The sequence below is a fragment of the Ursus arctos genome, unplaced genomic scaffold (genome assembly GCF_023065955.2).
Source record: "Ursus arctos isolate Adak ecotype North America unplaced genomic scaffold, UrsArc2.0 scaffold_8, whole genome shotgun sequence".
Taxonomy (NCBI): domain Eukaryota; kingdom Metazoa; phylum Chordata; class Mammalia; order Carnivora; family Ursidae; genus Ursus; species Ursus arctos.
In genome coordinates, this window is record NW_026623100.1 from 72,114,278 (window position 1) to 72,135,878 (window position 21,601).

The window sequence follows — 21,601 nt, forward strand, 5'->3', positions numbered from 1 at the left end:
AGAGCACCAGCATTTGAGAAATAAGGAATGGAGAAAATGGCTGAAAGGAAATTAACAACTATTAATAGAACAGAATTTGCAGAAATGAAGGAAACCCATTAAAGAGGCCCACTGAGTACTAAGCAAGATTTTAAAAACAAAATTCATACCCAGCTATGTTTACAAAATTTCAGAAGACCAGGAATAAAGATTCGATTCTAAAACTTGGTACACATTTGGGGGCAGGGGTGGTGCACAGAAAGAAAAAAAAATAGCTTGCATAAGAAAAAGCATCATCATGCTGGCATCTGATTTATCATCAGCATTTCCTTTCACGTCCTTAAAGGGAAATGATTTTGAATCTAGAATTTTATCCTAGACAAGATATGAATCAATAGTGAGCTCAGAATAAAGACATTTTTAGACATGGAAGGGTCCAGGAGATTTTTCTGTCACCAATTCTCCCTTAGGAAATTACTTAAATAAATACTCCTGTAAAATGAGGGGATAAACCAAGAAAGAAAAAGAATGAGATTCAGTATCCAACCTAGGAGAGCAGTAGAAGAGAAGGCGGGCCTAAAAAGTCAGTACCATCCAGTGTGGAATTCCAACAGAAGCAAGATCCCCAAAGAAGGGAGTTCCTAGTTTGGAGAGGATTACTGAGATGTTGGGAAAGTGTAAAATTATCACAAAGACAAACAATGTTAGACCTTTTTTAAAAAAGCAATTTTAGAAACAACAGGAGGAAGAAAACAAATTGCTACACTAAAATAAAAACTTAATAAAACAAACTGTTACACGAGAAGCAAATTAAGTCATAGTACTCAGCCTCTGCAGTGAAAACACTTTTACTTAGTCAATAAAATAAATGCACTCTATTGATTTTAAACATTTAGAATGACCCTCTGGACAAAGCACAGAAGACTTGATAAAGGTTACAAATAAGAACATAAAGGTTGGAAATTTTAAAGTGAAAATGATGATAAGTGGGGAGAAGAGACATCTTTGTTTCACCAAGGGAGCCATCAAGAGAGATTATCAACAAGTGATGAACCATGAACAGAACTTTAAAAATATTAAAATACAGAATTAACTATTAAAAAAACTAAAAATACTGACATGAAAGCAGATTTGGCTGGAACTGCTTGTTAAGTTATAAATACCTCCCATCAGGGAGAACCATAAATGCCAAGGACACTCAAACAGATTGATGAGGCTATCAGTGTTAATCTATTAGGAATTCTAAAAATAAGTCTATTAACACTGCCAGCATCTATTTCTTCACGCTTATTGCAACAAAATCACAAATGATAAAGAATTCCACAAATGAGATGAGCATTTCAAGATTACACCATTTAATTACTTTATAAAATTATGCAATACTACAGAATGATAATCACAAAACACCTTAGTATATTATTTTTAATTGCTATGGAAAACGCTGTCCATATTTTTCCAGATAAGATCACAATACTCTTGGAATAGTGATTTCAACTCCTAGACTCAGAACAAAACTCTGTTATTTTAACTAAATAATATATTTGAATAAATGTGTTATGGGATAACCATTTTTTTTCTTCAAAGGCTCCAAATAGATTTGTTAAGGATAAATGTCCTTGAAGAGTGTTGATTTTTGAGTACACACAACCTCCTGCCCATGGTTGAATAGTAAGTTACTTAAAATTTCATGCTTTGTGTTCTTTATCTGTGAGATCGGGATAATAATATCCACTTCACAATTAACTGAATTAAATGAAAAGTTTTTATAGAAAATACATATTACAGTGTCTAGACATTGTAACTAGACAATAATGTGTTAATTTTTAACCAAAGTGGTCTTCTAAGGTAAAACAATTTCACCCACAATGGTCTGAGACAATTTTGGTATAATCACTCATAAAACTCACAGAGAAATTAAAGGCTCTTTGTAATTAATGCAAAATACATTAGTGTTTTTGATAGAAACAAAAAAGGTGAGACATCGTTCCTTCCTGTATCAAACATGGAGTGACCAGAGAAAAAAGTAAGCTTGAGGACAGAGCTCAGGAAGTAAAATTTGGAAACTTGGAGTTACTGGGGACTCAACTGGTACTGTCCTATAGGACTCTGTGCGAGCTAGAAATGCCCCCGTATCCTAGCTACTTGGCACATGTGTCTACTGAGTACTTCAAATGTGCTAGTGAGAAGGAAGAATACATTTTTAAAATTTTTATTTAATCTTAATTTGAAATTAAATAGCAATATATGGCTATGGGGTACCATACTGGACAGTGCAACTGACAATTAATCCAAAACATAGATGGTCCTTTCAGGCACTTAATCTCTAATCTTTAAGTTATTCATGGTCATACATTTTACCAAGACAGTCCTTCTTATATTCACTCAACAAATATTTATAAAGCACCTACTAGGTGAAAAACAGAATTTGATAATGTTGAGAGAAGTGGAACATGGTACGTGTCTTAAGAAGCTTCGAGTCTAGTAGGGAAAATAATCATGCACAAGTAGATATATTACTAGGAAGGAAATGGAACCTCAAAAAAGGCCCCAGGAGTTTGGTAGCAATTCAGTGAGGGAAAATCATTTGCACCTTACACGCCAAAATATCATGCAAGCTTTGAAAGACTTAGGCTTGACCAGTGTGGTCCTAAAAGATGAGTTGATCTGATCTCAACAAGGAAAGAAGAGCATCAAGACTGGAGAACAGTCACTTTAGGTTGTTTAGAAGAAAACATCACAAATTAAATAGGCGAAGGAAGATTGTACCCAGACTGGGGGCAGGGAAAGGAAGGGTCTTTAATTTGGGGCAAATGACTTAAGGTTTTTTTTGAAAACTAAGGAATAGTATAATAAGCTATTGAGTCTCCCTAATAAATCTGGAATTTTTTTCTCTCCTCTCTGACCCCCATGGTGCCTCTGGTGGCTCATGCCCTCATCATCTCTTACCTGGCCTGCCTATGTGGACCTAGTCCATTTAAAGAAGTGCTCACAAAATATGTATGGGGATAAATACATAATAATGGCATCCTGCTGTTGGACTCCCCCTCTGGAGTGGGCCCACATCTCCTCTCCTTTCTGCCACTTTGGATATTATTTCTTGAACTAACTTCTGTGACTTACTGACATGTTGGTCCTAAGTCTCAACTCCTGGTGGTAGGCACTTACAGAGGGCCTCTGGTCTTAACCATTCATCTACAGGGTGTCATACAAAGTCGGCTCAGGAACACTGTGGGCACAAGCTGATCATCTCCCTCTACCACCATGAGCTGCACTCTGGGTAACAGGCCCTGGGTGGTCTCCATCCCAGTTTTGTGGTGCCTACTAGTAAGCCCCAGCCCCCGCCAGGAAGAGAAATCAGAGAAGTTCCCTGTCTCTTGTCTCTCTCTCCACCTGAAACACTGATGATAATATTTGCAACCAGTATCTGTACAGTGCTTTGTAGTTTTAAAATCTTATTTGAATCTCCAGAAAATCCTCCCCCAAGTCTGCCATGGTGCTATAAGACCCTTCCCAAAACCTGAATCTGATCATGTCATATTGCTGCTAGTTTCTTGTTGCATGGAAGATTGAAAAAAAAAAAAATGCAAAGTTAGCTATTTAGGGTTGTCCATTGTCAGGCTGTCTTTGAGCTCTATCTCCCCATAATTTTAAATTGAACTACGACCATTTACTAAATTTACTGAAATATGACATTCCCCTTTTTACGTCTGCCATTCCTTCTTGAAATACTGTTCCCTTGCCTTTGTCTTAGTTGGTCATTAGGATTAGCTTACATACCACCACTCCAGGAAGCTTCCACTATCTTCCTTCTCCAAGTTTAGCCTCTTCCAGCTTTAAGTTGTTCATTAAGTTCCTTCCCTTCTCAGTAACTTCCTTCAGGGAAGGGACAAGGACTCATCCATTCCTTTCTCCAGCATTTGCATACACTAAGTGCTCAGTAATTATTTTTAATACGTCTGGGTTGGGGGGTGGTGACTCATCCAATTCAACAAGATGACACAGAAAAGGAAATTACTCACAGATCAACACTCAAAATATTTCCACCTATAAGACCAAAGTATAATTATATTTTAAGTATTTTTAATCACACAGTAAGCAACATAAGAATGAGTTATTACCTTACCATATTTCATAAATACAATCTTCCCACCTAAAAAAAATGTCTTTGATTGGCTGGAAATTAATTATATTTAAACTGAAAGGAATTTCCTAAGGAAAGCATTATCTGATTCACTTGCTTATGCTTAATCCAGAACTTTTTTCCCTCTGGAAGGTATAGCAAAAAGGAATGGAGATTTGCTATGTCGACCCACTAGTACAACACATTATTTCTTCAGTCACTTTGATGTAGACAGACCACATTGAAATACCCTTGGAAAACCACTTTAGATTCTTTGATATGAAAAAATTTATTACACCACTAAATTATTTATCCACATTACTGCAGCTCAGGTTTTGAGGATATCTATTACAGAAATGTATGGATACTCATTTCTACAGCCATTTTTCACAAGAGGTAAAGAACCATTTTTTTCCAACTTAAGCCATATGGTGAAGCCTATTGCCAATTGTCATACTTGTTCAAGGATCAGAACCCGACGATGAGGCCATCAGTTGCATGCCATGTCTGTCAATCCAGGTGCAATTTAAGTTCAGGGGGCTTAAAGATTGGTTGCAACAAGCATTGCACCTGTTCCCTACCCAAGGTTTCATGAGAAGCTGAGGATTGGTGAGGTATACTTTACCTAAGGCCAGAAATCTAACCTCAAAATGGAGATCCAGAAAATTCCCTCTTCAACAGGAAAGTACGGAATCTACCTCATTATAGGACCTTCCATCTCACATATATTCAGAAAATAGCCCCTTGGAGACCTGCCAAAGACAGAATCGTGCTTCTAACAGTTACCATTTTGAATGGCTACTTTGTGCTGACAGAGTGGTAAATATGCTTTCAGTTGGGAGTAATCCTCATACAAACAATGAGCTAGACACACTTCTACCCATTTTACAGATAAAGGTACAAGCTCAAACTAATGAAATAACCAAAGAAGATACACACTAACTAGAAAAAGTGGGAAATCAGGAATCAAACCCAGATCTGTCTGACCCCAAAGCCGTGGCTCTAACATCAGCTGCCCTTCAAAATACCCTTTGTTTGGGTCTTATGGGAGAAATACACTGTTATCAATACGAAAGGCCTTGGTTTTTCAGCCCTGGTCTTAGCTGCAACACGTTAGGACAGATTTAGATCTTGGAATTAATATTACGCTATTTCATGTACAATGTAAAAAGCTTACAACAGTATAATTCCATTTATCCTTTGTCTTCTTTAGAGTTATTGATGTTATATATTTTATTTTAACATTAACATATAATATATATTATAACTCTTTCCATAAAATACTGGTTTTGCTTTCCATAGTCAGTTCTCTTTTAAGTAAGTTGAAGAAAATATTCATCTATATCTACTCACATGCTTATTATTTCTGTGCTGTTCAAGCTAGCCGATGTCATTTCTCTTGAGTACTGCAGTTCTTCTAGTGACAAATTCTCCTGGCCGTGTTTATCTGAAAATGCCTTTATCTTCTCATTTCCATTTTTTAAAGGACTTTTAGCATGGTATCGAATTACAGGGTGGCTGAGTGTCTGGGCTCCTTAGCACTCTGAAGGTGTCATTTTGTTGTCTTCTGACTCACGCTGTTTCTGATGAGAAGTCACCCATCACTCTTCTTGTTGCTCTTCAGTATATAAAGTATCTCTTTCTCTCCAACTGCCTGGAATATTTGTCTGCGGTTATCAGCAGTTTGAATATGAGGTGTCTGTTTGTGGTTTACTTTGTATTTATCCTGCTTGGGGTGAGCTGACTTTCTCAGATGTGTGGGTTGATGTTTTCCATTAAACTGGGGAAATCTTAGGCCATTATTTCCTCAAGCATCCCCTCCGCACCCCATTCTCTTTCTCCTCTCCTTCTAGAACTCCAACTACATACACATTAGATATTGCCCCCCAGGCCACAGGTAAAATGTTTTTCATCCTGTTTTCTTGCTAGACTCCCATTTTAGATATTTCCATGAATCTGAAGATTTTTCCTACACTGTGCATCTGCTCTTAAGCTCATCCAAAATATTATTTTTTTATTTCAGATACTTTTCAAGTCTATAATTTCCATCAGGTTCCTTTTGATGGTTTTCATTGTCCATCTGTTTCCATCATTCTCTTACGTGTCTGTAAAACTTTGAACATACTTATAATAGTTGTTATGATGTTTTTGTTTGCAAGTGACATTATCTGGGTCACCCATGGGTCTTCTGTTTGTGTGTCTGTGTGTGGTTTAACTGCAGGTCACATTTTTTGTTTATTTTTCTATCTCATAACATTTTATTTTACAGCAGACACTATTGAAAACCAGTGGAATTTGAAGAATATTAAATTTGGGAGGTTTCTCTGTTCTATTTGTCTTCTCCTAGAGAATACAAAGTCCTGTTTTGGCAGCTGAAGTAATGAGGTGGTCATGCAGAGTTCACCAAAATCATTTTGATTTGTGTATTAGTCAGCTCAGGCTGTGACAACAAAATACCACGGACTGGGGGGCTTAAACAACAGAAATTTATTTTCTCACCATTCTAGTGGCTGAGAAGTTTAAAATCAATGTGTCAGCAGAGACATGTCTGGAGAGGGCTTTCCCCTTGGGTTGCAGGTGGCTGCCTTCTGGCTAAGTACTCACATGGCCTATCCTCAGTGTGTATAAACTGTTGGTGTGGTGGTGGGAAGGAGACAGCAGGAGAGAGAGCTCTGAGCTGTCTCTTCTTGTAAGAATCTAATTCTATCTGATCAGGGCCCACTCTTACAACCTCATTTAATCTTAAGTACCTCCTTACAGGGCCTATCTCTGGATATAGTCACACTGCAAGTTAGAACTTCAATATATGAATTTGGGGGTACACAACTCAATCCACAGCATTCCACCCCTAGCACTCCCCCAAATTCATGTCCTTATCACATGCAAAAACACATTCATTCTATCTCAACAGCCCCAAAAGTCTTAACTCATTCCAGCATCAAATCTAAACTCCAAGGTTTTATCTAAATTTCTAAATCAGATGTGGGTGAGCCTTGAGTTATGATTCAGCATGAGGCAAAATTCTCCTCTAGTACCGTCCATGTTGCAGCAAACAGGACTGGAGGAGATAATGCTAAGCGAAATAAGTCAAGCAGAGAAAGACAATTATCATATGGTTTCACTCATTTATGGAACATAAGAAATAGCAGGAAGATTGGTAGGAGAAGGAAGGGAAGAATGAAGGGGGGGGGGGTAAACAGAAGGGGGAATGAACCATGAGAGACTATGGACTCTGGGAAACAAACTGAGGGCTTCAGAGGGGAGAGGGGTGGGGGAATGGGACAGGCTGGTGATGGGTATTAAGGAGGGCACATATTGCATGGTGCACTGGGTGTTATACGCAAGTAATGAATCATGGAACTTTACATCAAAAACTAGGGATGTACTGTATGGTGACTAACATAATATAATTAAAAAATTATTTTAAAAAAATTCTCCTCTAGCTATGATCCTATGAAACCAGACAAAGTACTTCTAGAATACAATGGTAGGGCAGCCATTGAGTAGACATTCCCATTCCAGAAAGAAAAAATAGGAAAGAAGGGAAGGGTGATAGGTCACAACCAAGTCCAACACTTAGCAAAGCAAATCCCATTAGATGTTAAAGGTCAAGAAAAATCCTCTTTGGTTTGATAAACTGCTTCTGGATCCCCTGAATCAACTTGTCTCCCCTCAAATTCCTATGCTGAAGCCCCAGCACCCAATGTGAATGTATGTGGACATAGAGCCTATGAGGAGGTAATTAAGGTTAAACGAGGCCATAAGAATGGAGTTCTAATCAGATAGGATTAGAGCCCTTATGAGAAGAGACACCAGAGTATTCTCCTCCCTGCTAATGGCCCACGGATGAAAGGCCATGTGAGCACACAGTGAGAAGGCAGCCACCTGCAACCCAAGGGGAGAATCCTCACCACACAGCATCCCTACTGGCACTTTGATCTTAAACTTCCCAGCTTCCAGAACTGTGAAAAAATAAATTTCTATTGTTTAAGCCACCTGGTCCATGGTACTTATTATAGCTGCCTGAGTTGACTAATACAATCTGGATGGGATTTCAGATTTAATAAGATAATTTGAGCTAAGAGGTGAGCTGAGATTCCACCTGTAGACTTAACATAACAGGGTCCTCGGTTCCACACCCAGTGAGAATATGCAGCTCAGCCTTCTCTTCACTGCCCTGCTAATGAAAATTTAGAAGGGGACAGGGAGGGAAAATTTCAGGTCACACAAACTACTGTGTTTGGGGTACTCCAGGCTTCAATCTATCTTGCTTGCCTTAATCATCACCCACAATCCAGCTGGCCCCTTTTCTTCCAGGTAAGTCTGGCAGCCCCTCTCTCTAGCCTGTCTGCACCCATCCACGTCCCCCCAACACTCCTCAGGAAGCTGTCACAGCTCACAACTCATGTAGGAAGACCTCTCTCTTTACAAATCCGTTCGTCAATTCACTTAGGCTTCCCTCTGTCTACCATTCCTCAATTATCTCATACATAAGCATAATTATTATTTTATTATGATTTTCTTAGTATTAGCTCAAGAGTGAAAATCTTCCCTATTCTCTTCCAAACAAATATCAAAATCTACTTCTCTAGGTTAAATTTTTAATTGCCTTTGATAAAATATTTCATTTAAGAAAAGAGAGACTACTTCTAGGTCACACGAACATTAGTTGAATACATAATATTGATTTTGTTCTCAGTCACAAGAAAACATATTTATTTCTCTTAGTAAATAGTTTACTAGATTCCTCTTTTAAAAAATAATGTGATAGGGGCGCCTGGGTGGCACAGAGGTTAAGCATTTGCCTTCGGCTCAGGGCGTGATCCCGGCGTTCTGGGATAGAGCCCCACATCAGGCTCCTCTGCTATGAGCCTGCTTCTTCCTCTCCCACTCCCCCTGCTTGTGTTCCCTCTCTCGCTGGCTGTCTCTCTCTCTCTGTCGAATAAATAAATAAAATCTTTTAAAAAAATAAAATAAAATAAAAAATAAAAATAAAAAATGATGTGATATTTCAGCATTTTTCTCTATTACTGATGCCTGAAAGAAATCTCATTCAATTGTTTTCCTATACCAAAGACTGAGTCATGTAACTACTGATTTCCTTAACTAATAAAAGAAACATTTACCTTTCTGACAGGCTTGGAGAACAGAGGATTTATAGATATCAAGGCAACTTATTAATCTATGTGAACAATGAAACTAAACTCATTTAAGAATTTTATTTTCTTCATTCAGTAACATCTGACGTACAGGAAAACAGTGTTGAGTAGTAAGCCTTACAAAGTTGCTTAATAGAGAAAGGAACCAGGCCAAATTCTTCTTAAAGTTCTAAGTCAAATAGGGGTGCCTGGCTGGCTCAGTAGGAAGAGTGTGCACTCTTGATCTTGGGGTTGTGGGTTTGAGCCCCACGTGGCATGTAGAGATTACTTAAATAAATAACAAAAAATTCTAAGTCAAATAATGTTTTAAATAAAGAAAAGTTTTAGATTATCCATGACTATACACAGATTCTCAATGGCTATTAGTAATATATTGATAAAGATCTTATGATACCTTCTTCCATTAATAAACACAAAAAGAGTTGTATATGCAACTGATGCCAATTGTTCTCTTTTGTACGTATGTTTACTATTTTTACTTTACTAACAGTGCTAAATAACTCAAATCGAGTTTATTGGACTCACTGTGTTTATTACATACACATATGAGCAATGCAGTTTTCTTTAAATGAAAAAAAAATACCCCACTGCACCTTAGTTTATGAAAATGGTGCTTTTGCTAGAATGCACTGAGTTTTACCCATAAATTTTGGCTTTGATGTTTTATGTGTTTCATCAGTATGAACATCAGTCTGTCAATAAAAAGTTTTTTAACTGGGAGATGTACCTTGAATGCAAAACACCATTCAAAACACACAAAATGTTTCCAGTATCTTTTTTTTTTTTTTACGTTGGAAAGGAAATTTTACTTTTTAATTCCAGAATGAGCTCTGATTCTTTTTTTTTATTTTAATGTTTTTTTATTATATTATGTTAGTCACCATACAGTACATCCCTGGTTTCTGATGTAAAGTTCGATGATTCATTAGTTGCGTATAACACCCAGTATCTTTGACTTCAGATTATTAATTGGAAGTTCATATTCTGACAATCAAATTGTCCTTGTGTTGCTTTTTGCAGAAAAAGTCCTAAGATCACCATAGTTTCCCCTCTTCCTAATCACAGATTTTTATCTATTACAAAATAGGCCCCTCTTTAGCAGCCTTGGTAAAAACTGCAAAAACAGAGGTGCAGAGGAGACCACATAGGAGCAGGAGGGTGCAATATGGCGTCATGCTGGCTCTTACCCCACATCACACCTGCTATTTCTCCTTCTGGGTATTTCGCTCTTAATCTTTTGAAACTGAGCAATCCTATATGGTTGTTGCAGTCCCATGGAGCTGTCCTCCAACATATCACATGGAAGGGAGTACCCAAAAGAGAGATTGGTCTGGAGAACAGATTCATTGGGAGTGAGGAGGGTCCCTCCACTCATCTTTTTTCTCCCAATACTTTGAATCTATCAGCACAAATATCCCTCTTCCATCTTTGTTTTCCACCACTTCCCTTTATGCACCTGGGGCTCAAGACAAGTTGAACACTTGAACTTGGACAGGAGGGATGTGTGTGTGTTGACCACAAAATATTGATTTCATTACTTTCTTTTATTTTAAAGAATTTATTTATTTGAGAGACAGAGCATGAGTGAGAGAGAAAGAGAGAGCATGAGCGGGGTGGGGGCAGAGAGGGGCAGAGGGAAAGAGATAAGCAGACTCTCCATTGAGCAGGAGCCCAACGGGGCTGGATCCCAGGACCCTGGGATCATGATCTGAGCCCAAGGCAGACGCTTAATGGACTGAACCACCCAAGGGCCCCTGATTTCATTACTTTCAGTAACTATTCAAGGTCTAGCTCAAACAGTGCTTTGTCCAGCAAAAATGATTAGTTCTCTTTTGGTCTTGCTGCATCCCTTTTCTCTGTTCTGTTTTATTAATAATTGTAGTCACATCTGTCACATCCTTCACAGCTATAAGCTCTTTCAGAACAGACAGTGCACGATACACATCTGTCTCCCGGGGCTGCACCTATAAGGTGCTTAGTGAGTATCCATAGACTAAAAGATGGAAAGAATGTGATGTTCTTAAAGAAAAAGAACGTTTTTTAGCACCTTAGAAAACTAAGTCAGTGTGCAATCTCATGATTTAAATTCAGCTTATTTAATCCCATCAAAGATATGAAGTCCAGAATTGGGGCGGGGGGGGGACTTTTAACCACACTGACCCTTTCTTTTTCGAAAAAAAGGGGGAGTGTTAGGGCAGAATATGAGCAGGAGGAGACAGTGGAGGAGATGGTGAAAGAAAAAATGAATGGAAAAGAAAGATGTTACTGGGATGAATTGCTGATGATGATCTTTGGATGTTGAGGTGGGTCTCTGGGCAAAGAGGACGAATTTAATTCTAAAGTGTATTCAAATAACTGAAATGATCATCAGAATGTTTTCTATGTGCCTAGCAAGGATCAGCGAATGACCTTATGGTGAGTAGCCTAAGGGATGGGGCCCCTGCTACCCATCCTATAATTGCACGTATCGATTACAGCCAACGCTGCTTCCTTGCTGATGGGAAGGAGGCTCTTTGGAAATACCGTGACTTCTGCGCATGCTTGCAGAGCAGCACTGTGCCCTGAGTCACTGTTCAGGGAGATGGAAACTTCACGTTAGATTTTGAAATAACCCTCACATTTTCATTACTGCTCAGAGGTTATGGCGGAGCTGTTGGGTTTTCTTCCTTCAGGATATCTCTTGGGACTCAGGGGTCCTATTCCTTTTCCCATAGTGCTTAGGACTATGTCACAGATTAGGAGACCCCAAGCCTTGAATAAGAAGTAGAAAAATCACTTGCTCTGGAGTTGAATTTTGCACACTACAATGTTCCCCCCAAAACACCCTTAGTAAAATGTCTGACATTTGAAATCCCTTGGAGGGAAGAAGCCAGTGAAAGGTCAAACCTGGTGTTTAACTGCCCTTTTGAGAAAGAAAATCTAGTTTGGAATGTGATTGTATGAAAGTGCGAAAGAGTCATGTGAGAACTTTCCCTGAGAGCAGTTTGAAAGGGAGAAACCGCCTCTGACTAAGCACACCCTACCTCACAGGCATCAAGCTCGGCAGGTCCCAGCTCATCCACGTCTCCCTTTAGTCTTTAATGCTTATAATATGCTTGTGAGGCAAGTATTAATATCCCCATTTTACACACGATAAAATTAAAATTCAGAGATTTGGAGTGATATGCTCATGATAATAAAACTGGCAAATTATGGGGCAGAGATTTGAACTTGTACCTTTCTGACAACAAATTCCCTGCCCCTTACACTACACGCCTGTGACAGGAACTCTGTATCAAGGTGGGCAGGTAGAACAATGTTCCAAATAAAAAGGGGTTGTTTTAGGAAGGGCATATTGGAGCTCTGAACATAACCTCCCCTTAATTCCCAATGCCAGGCAGCATGGCTCTGTGTCTGGGCACTCCTCTCTGCCTCCTCTTGGCCAGCATTTGTGGACTGGGGTTGGGATCGAATTGGCACACAAGTGAACTCTTTCCCAATAGCTCCACTAGCTTTCTGATCAAAGGCAGATAAGGTCTTCTTTGGATCCCAAAGAATATTGAACAATCCTCTTTCGTGTAAAAATTACACATTGCCCTTCCATACAACAGGGTCAAATGGTGGTTATCATCAAACTAATTTGGTTCAAATCCCACTTCCAAAACATCCAGGATATATTATCTTGGGCAAGTTACTGAATAGCTCTAAATTTTCAGTTTTCTCATCTTTAAAGCAAGAGTAAATCATAGTGCTTATTCTCAGGACAGTTGTCAGGATTAAATGAATGAGCCCATGTCCAGCATTTAGTGAAATGTATAACACATAGGAAGAAATAAGAAACATTCTCTGTCTTTATTGTGTATCTCACAGAGGACTGTAAGCACCCAGAGGACGGCAATATTGATCTGGTCTTCTTTGCATAGGGTTGATATGTAAAAAGTAGCCAGTGGTAATTTGTAAAGTGCCTGTTTATAGAACTCTGGACATGATATTATTTTTGTAGAGTGGACTTAAGATCTTTTCTTGAGGGCCTCTTTATTCCCTGTTACATAGCATAGGCTGGTAATGAACTCTGTATATGGCTAGATCATTACTGAAATGTAGGGAATATGAGTTATTGAATAAATTCAAATGGCAACCAGAGCAGGCTTAGAAACAAGACTAGGTCTAAGTCCAGAGCAAACTGTAAAAATAACCATAGGCAAACCTATCTTTGATGGATGGCAATCTATCCTACAGATGCCTCGGGATGCTTGACCTTTCCCTTATGACTAAGGAATTAGAAAAGCTTTCAAGGAATTTTTTACTGAGTTATCAGAAATTTTAAATAGATAACACCATCAATTCGTTAGCTCCTAGGACACAGTATACTTTGTGTGCTTTTGACTTTGACAATGTTTCCAAACATTAAATGTGATGCATTGTATCTAAACATCTTAATCAGCTGAAATGAAATTACTTACAATTCCCCCCAGGATCTTATTTCCTAATGGCTTTGGAACTAAAATTAGCTTTAATTTAATAGGCTATGTGTTCATCAATTTTCCAAAAAGAATATGGAGAGAGATGGAGGAAGAGAGGAGGAACAGACCAACTTTATGATTTGCTGCCACATGACTTCAGGATAGAGTTTCTGATACTAGGACCAACACTGTTTCCACCAAACCCGGTGATTTCCCCAGGCCGGGGTGCCAAAGCCCTTTAAGCTTCAGAATTATAGAAGGTTTATCATTATGACCATGAATCATGGAAGTATTAGTACAGAAGCATGTCCCAGTGGACTCCAATTGGATTAAAGAAACAAGTAGATCGGAGGCATGTTTGTACAGCTGCATGCATTACTCACAGCAAAGGACTGTCTAGTTTTAGGATAAGCCTAGACTAATTTGGCAATGGTATTGAAGTGCTCTTAAACTTGCACAGTTCTAGCTACTTTGTAAGATTAGTGAAATAGTCATCACCAATCAAATCTGTTTATACAATCATTTAAATACAGCATATCTGCTCTTATCAGAAATCTCAGCCTTCCCATGCCTGAGATAGCAACATTGGAAAGTATTAATTGGAAAATTGTCATAATACTATCATCTTGATCAGTACAACTTGGCCAGGACTGGTTCTTGGCAGTTCTGAACAGGAGAGGTAATATCAAAGAACTGGGCTTCATGGTACATCTTGCATAAACATTTGTAATGTCCTGACATAAGTTTGATAGACCAATGGAACAGAATAGAGAACCCAGAAATGGACCCTCGGCTCTTTGGGCAACTCATCTTTGACAAAACAGGAAAAAACATCCAGTGGAAAAAAGACAGTCTCTTCAATAAATGGTGCTGGGAAAATTGGACAGCTACATGCAAAAGAATGAAACTTGACCACTCTCTCACATCATACACAAAGATAAACTCCAAATGGATGAAAGACCTCGATGTGAGACAGGAATCCATCAAAATCCTAGAGGAGAACATAGGCTGCAACCTCTTTGACATCGGCCACAGCAACTTTTTTCATGACACATCTCCAAAGGCAAGAAAAACAAAAGAAAAAATGAACTTGTGGGACTTCATCAAGATAAAAAGCTTCTGCACAGCCAAGGAAACAGTCAAAAAAAGCTAACAGGCAGCCCACAGAATGGGAGAAGATACTTGCAAATGATACTACAGATAAAAGACTGGTATCCAAGATCTACATAGAACTTCTCAAACTCAATACATGAGAAACAAATAATCAAATAAAAAAAATGGGCAGAAGATATGAACAGACACTTTTCCAATGAAGACATACAAATGGCTAACAGACACATGAAAAAATGTTCAAAATCATTAGCCATCAGGGAAATTAAAATTAAAACTACATTGAGATACCACCTGATGCCAGTTAGAATGGCAAAAATAGACAAGGCAAGAAACAACAAATGTTGGAGAGGATGTGGAGAAAGGGGATCCCTCTTACAGTGTTGGTGGGAAGGCAAGTTGGTATAGCCACTTTGGAAAACAGTGTGGAGGTCCCTCAAAAAGTTAAAAATGGAGCTACCCTGTGCTCCAGCAATTGCACTACTGGGTATTTACCCCAAAGATACAGACGTAGTGAAGAGAAGGGCCATGTGCACCCCAATGTTCATAGCAGCATTGCCCACAATACCTAAATTGTGGAAGGAGCCGAGATGCCCTTCAACAGATGACTGGATTAAGAAGATGTGGTCCATATATACAATGGAACATTACTCAGCCATCAGAAAGAACGATTACCCAACATTTGCAGCAACATGGACAGGACTGGAGGAGATTATGCTAAGTGAAATAAGTCAAGCAGAGAAAGACAATTATCATATGGTTTCACTCATTTATGGAACATAAGAAATAGCAGGAAGGAAGGGAAGGATGAAGGGGGGATAAACAGAAGGGGGAATGAACCATGAGAGATTATGGACTCTGGGAAACAAACTGAGGGCTTCAGAGGGGAGGAGGAGTGGGGGACTGAGAGAGTCCAGTGATGGGTATTAAGGAGGGCACATATTGCATGGTGCACTGGGTGTTATACTCAAATAATGAATCATGGAACATTACATCAAAAACTAAGGATATACTGTATAGTGACTAACATAACATAATAAAAAATTATTATAAAATAAAATAAATAAGTTTGATACAAGATGGGCCTACAGGAATATGTAGAGCATCAGAACTAAGGAGGAACTTCCTACAAATGTAGTTCTGGAAAGAGAAGCTGGGAGGTTCAGATGGCAAAGGGATTGTGGGAAGAGAGGGAGTCACAATCTTAATTCTTTCTTAGCTCAGGTAGGTTGGACATAGCAGCAGGAAATCTGGACTTTGGGAAGATGCTCCAGACTTGTATTGTGCTTGCCCATTATTCTATCTATCCATAGACAACATGGCTCTGAGTAGTAGCCAAGGGGGATCAAGTGAGACCCAAGCCAGGGAAAAAGGACTGACAAGAACTTGGCTGGACATCATGGCCCCACTGTGGGGTTTATAGTATCTATTTGTATATGGCCAGCACTTATAGTTAGTATTTATTTATAACTAAGAAAGGGACCAGAGGCAGATAACCAGCCTTATGAATAGGGACATTGGCCAACTACCGATACATGCTGAAGACTACTTGGGTGTCCAGGGTTCATCCTTGACACAATAAGACACCCACCTCCAGAGTCCAGTTGGAAGAATAAAAGTATTCTTTAGGCCACATGAAAGGTTGTATTTATGACTGGACCTCTGGATCAGTAGCTGTCAGGTTATAAATTCTTGCTCCCAGATGGGGAATCACCTATGGTGGAAGACACCGTTTTTATGTGTCCTCCTTTTAGGAAGCCCTGAGACTATCCAGATGACCTGAAGCCCCCAGAAGGACTAAGCACAGGCAGAGCCTTGCCTCTCTTATTTGATACATTATAAATTCTTCTGACTTTTACCCATTTCAGAATTACTTCTAAGGATAATGGAACTCATCAGCTTAAGTAAGCTGCCCTCCATATGCTATAGTGGAAAGAACACGGACTTTGTAATCAGGTAGATCTGGGTTCAAGTCTTGGCTCTGCTACTTACAGGATGGATAATGAAGCTGAGCTTAATTGTTTTCCACAATTTATGCTGTATACAGATAAAATGTATGGAGGATTAAATGAAGAGCAAATTATTTTTTCATCTGAAGAATAGAAATAGTAACACTTCTTTCCACATTCCATATGACAATTAAATTAAGCAATATAGTTATAGGGATAATCAATAATATGAATTCTCTTTTCCTTTATCCTGTAGTTTGGATAAAATATTTTTGTGACATTTTCAGTGGATTCAACAATAGACTATGTTTTGATTTGATTTGAATTACAAGATAACTGATGCAATAGAAGTAAACGATAAGATGAAAATTCCTCAACAAAATATTAGCAAATTAAATCTAAAAATATATAAAAAGAATTATACACCAAAAATAAATGGGATTTATCCCAGGTATACAAAACTGGTTCAACCCTTGAGAATCAATCAATATAATCAATCACATCAATAGCCTAAAGAATAAAAATCACATAATCATATGAATAGATATAGAAAAGGCATTTTACAAAATCCAACACCCATTCATGATAAAAATGTTCAGCAAACTAGTAAGAAAGAGGAACTTAACTTGACAATGAACATATACAAAAGATATCTATAGCTAATATAATACTTAATGGTGAGAAAGTAGAAGCTTTCTTGCTAAGATCAGGAGCATATGAAGAATTTCTCTTCTCCTTTTCAATATTCTACTGGAAGTCCTAGCTAATGCAATAAGACAAGAGAAGGAAATAAATGGTATACAGATTGGGAAGGGAGACATAAAGCTCTCATTGTTTCCAGATGACATTATGATCTATGTAGAAAATCCCAAAGAATCAACATAAAACTCCTGCAACTAATAAGTGATTATAGCAAGGCTGCAATATACTGGGTTACTATACAACATTCAATCCCTTTTTCTATATACCAGCAAAGAGCAATTGGAATTTGAAATTAAAAACACAATACCACTTACTTTAGCATCCCCCCAAAATTAGTATACTTAATAGTATAAACCTAACAAAACAGGTACAAGATCTATATGAGGAAAACTATAAAACTCTGTTAAAAGAAATGAAAGAAAAACTAAATAAACAGAGATATTCCAAGTTCATGGATAGGAAACTTTACTATTGTCAAGATGTCGATTCCTCTTAACTCAAGTTAAAGAACTGATACTATCTGACTTACTATAGAGCTGTAATAATCAAAAAATTGTGGTAATGATGGAAAAATAGACAAGTAGATCAGTGAACAAGATAGAGCTCAAAAATAGATCTGCATAAACATAATCAACCAATCTTTGATGAAAGAGAAAAGGCAATGCAATGGAGCAAAGACGGCCTCTTCAACAAATGGTAGTAGAACAATGGGACATCCAAATGCAGAAAAAAAAAATTAATTCACACAGACTTACCCCTGTCACAAAAATTAATTCCAAATGGATCATAGACCTAAGTGTAAAACATTAGAAGAAAACACGAGAGAACATCTAGATGACCTTGGATATGGCAATGACTTTTTAGCTGCAACGCCAAAGGCATGATCCATAAAAGAAATAAATGATAAAGCTGAACTTCATTTAACTAAAAAACATCTGCTCTGCAAAAGACACTGTCAAGAGAGTAAGAAGGCAAGCTGTAGAGTGGAAGAAAATAATTGTAAGAAACATTTCTGATTAAAAAATCAACTGTTATTCAAAATATACAAAGAATTCTTAAAACTCAACGATAAGAGAGGGAGACAAACCATGAGAGAGTCTGGACTCCGGGAAACAAACTAAGGGTTTCAGAGGGGAGGGGTGTGGGGGAATGGGCTAACCAAGTGATGAGTATTAAGGAGGGCATGTGTTGTGATGAGCACTGGATGTTACACACAACAAGAATCATTGAACTAAAAAAAACAAAAAAAACTCAACAATAAGAAAATCAATATCTCAATTTATTTTTTTGGGTTTTTTTGTTCAAGTCTTTTTTTTTTAATTTTCAAGTAGCTAACATATAGCACATCATTTGTTTTTGATGTAGTGTTCAACGATTCATCGGTTTTGTATAACACCCAGTGTTCCTCACAGCACGTGCCCTCTTTACTACCCATCACGCGGTAACATCCCAATTTAAAATGGGCAGAAGACCTGAACAGACATGTCACCAAAGATATGCAAATGACAAATAAGTATATGAAAAGATGCTCTGCATCCTATGTCCTTAGGGAAATGTAAATTAAAATAATGAGATATTATTACACAGCTTTTAGAGTGGCCAAAACCCAGAACACTGATAAACACTAACTGCGGGCAAAAGTGCAGAGCAGCAAGGACTCTCATTCATTCATTGCTGTGAAAAGGCAAAACAGAACTGCCCCTTTGAAAAACAGATTGGCAGTTTTTTTACTTTGGAGGAAGTTATCAAGAAAACATGACCAATGGTTGACAGATAAGCTGGACCCAGACAATTGGAGGCTCCTCATCCCCTCCCCTGTCCTTGGATGTGTGTTCTGCCCACAGTTCCCACAGTGGGACCCATTTTCAAGGACAGAGCCTTCAGAGAGCAATGTGTTGTGGAAAGCTTCTGGATGGTATACATGACTGAACCCTGTTAAGGGATTCTGGCAGGTGGGGTGGAGATCTACTCATCTCATAGCCACCCGAGACAAGCCTTAGATGTAAGATGCCTTGCTTATTAAACCTGCCATTTAGCAATCTGGAGTGGCCTGCCTCTTCCTTGTGCCTCTCCTTGTCCTCCACGTACAAGGGCCAGTTTCAGATTTCACTCAGGAGCCTCCCTAGATTGCCAACCACCACTCACAAAACTAAACACACTCTTCCCTTGAGATCCAGTAATTGCCCTCTTTGTTATTCACCCAAATGAATTAAAAATATATGTCTTCACAAAAGCCCGCACACAGATATTTATACCAGCGTTATTCATAATTGCTAAAATTTGGAAGCAACCCGGATGTCCTTCAGTAGTTGAGTAGATAAATAAACTGCAGTACATTTACACAATGGAATAGTATTCAGCCATCCCCAAAAGATAAATAAATAAAGAGCTATCAAGCCATTAAAAGACATGGAGGAGTCTTAGGGGCGCCTGGGTGGCTCAGTCAGCTGAGTGTCTGACTCTTGGTTTTGCCTCAGGTCATGATCTCAGGGTCATGAGATCAAGTCCCACACCAGGCCCTGGGTATAGGGCTTGCTTAGGATTCTCTCTCCCTACCTCCTTCTGCCTCTCTCACTCACCCCTCTTAGAAAAAAAAAAAAAAGACATGGAAGAAACTTAAATGCATATTACTAAGTGAAAGAAGTCAATCTGAAAAGACTGTATGCTGTATGATTCCAACTGCATGACATGTTGGAAAAGGCAAAACTATGGAGACAGTAAAAAGACCAGTGGTTGCCAGGGGTTGGGGAGAGGGGGGATAAGTAAGAAACGCAGAAGATTTTTGGAGCTGAGAAACTATTCTGTATGATACTATACTGCTGGATACATATTATACTTTTGTCAAAATCCATGAGTGAACAACACCAAGAGTGAAACTTATTGTAAAGTATAAACTTTGGGTGATAATGATGTGTCAACGCAGGCTCACAACTGTAACAAATTGACCACACTGGAGGGAATGTTGATAGTGGGTGAGACTACACATGTGTGGGAGCAGGCATATGTAGGAACAAGTTGTACTTTCTGCTCAATTTTGCTATGAACCTAAAACTCTAAAAAATTAAGTCAATTTTTAAAAATTGAAATAATAAAAATAAATTATTTGTACACAATAATGCCTCCTGTACCTAACTGCAAAATATGATTGAGACCAATGGTGAGTCATAGATATTCTTTTTTTTTTTAAGATTTTTATTTATTTATTTGACAGGGAGAGAGAAAGAGAGGAAGAGTGAGCTAGAGAGAGAGTACGAGCAGGGGGAGCAGCAGGCAGAGGGAGAAGCAGGCTCCCCTCTGAGCAGGGAGCCCAATGCAGGACTCAATCCCAGGACCCTGGGATCATGACCTGAGCTGAACGCAGACACTTAACCAACTGAGTTGGTTGGGAAACCCAGACGTCCCTTTTGTTTTTTTTTTAAGATTTAGTCGTAGATATTCTTGGCTAATTATTCTCAATCCTGAATTCATGTCACATTAACACTCAGCATCCAAAACAAACTTAACCATCAAGAACATTACATGGCCCCACGGTCTAGGGACCATGACAGAAATGTTTTCAAGTTGAGCTGGTTTAAGTCTCACCACAAAGGATCCTTTAGACCCATCTCACTAAAACGGAGGATAATTCTGGAACTTCTAAATATAATGGTGATGAAAATATATGCAATTTCATAGAATGTTCAATCTAAAATGCAAACAAAATGAACACCAAAGTTGACACTGGGCCAATATAATGGGCTGTTGGTCAATGAGCCTAAAATTCTTCTGTGGTCTAATTTGAGAAGGACTAGCCACCATTTGCTTGAAAATAAAATCAGCATGTTTCGTGAAACTCCAAAAGGAAAGGAGACACAAATGACAATTAGCGAAGACAGCCCTCTGACCTCCAATAGTTGATGTATAACTGCATCCTTGTAAACACCCTTCCTTGCTCTCTGACTCACCCCCTGAAGATGGCAGGCGTATCGTCCAGGGCCTATAGCCATGGTCTCTGTAGTCAGACACACGTGGTTCCCAGTCTTTAGGTAAATTCCTTAGTTTTTTTTTCTGAATTTCGGTTTCTTCATCTTTAAAATGAGCATTACAATACCTACCATATGTATTGCTGGGAGGCTTACTGACATCACGTATGTGGGGTGT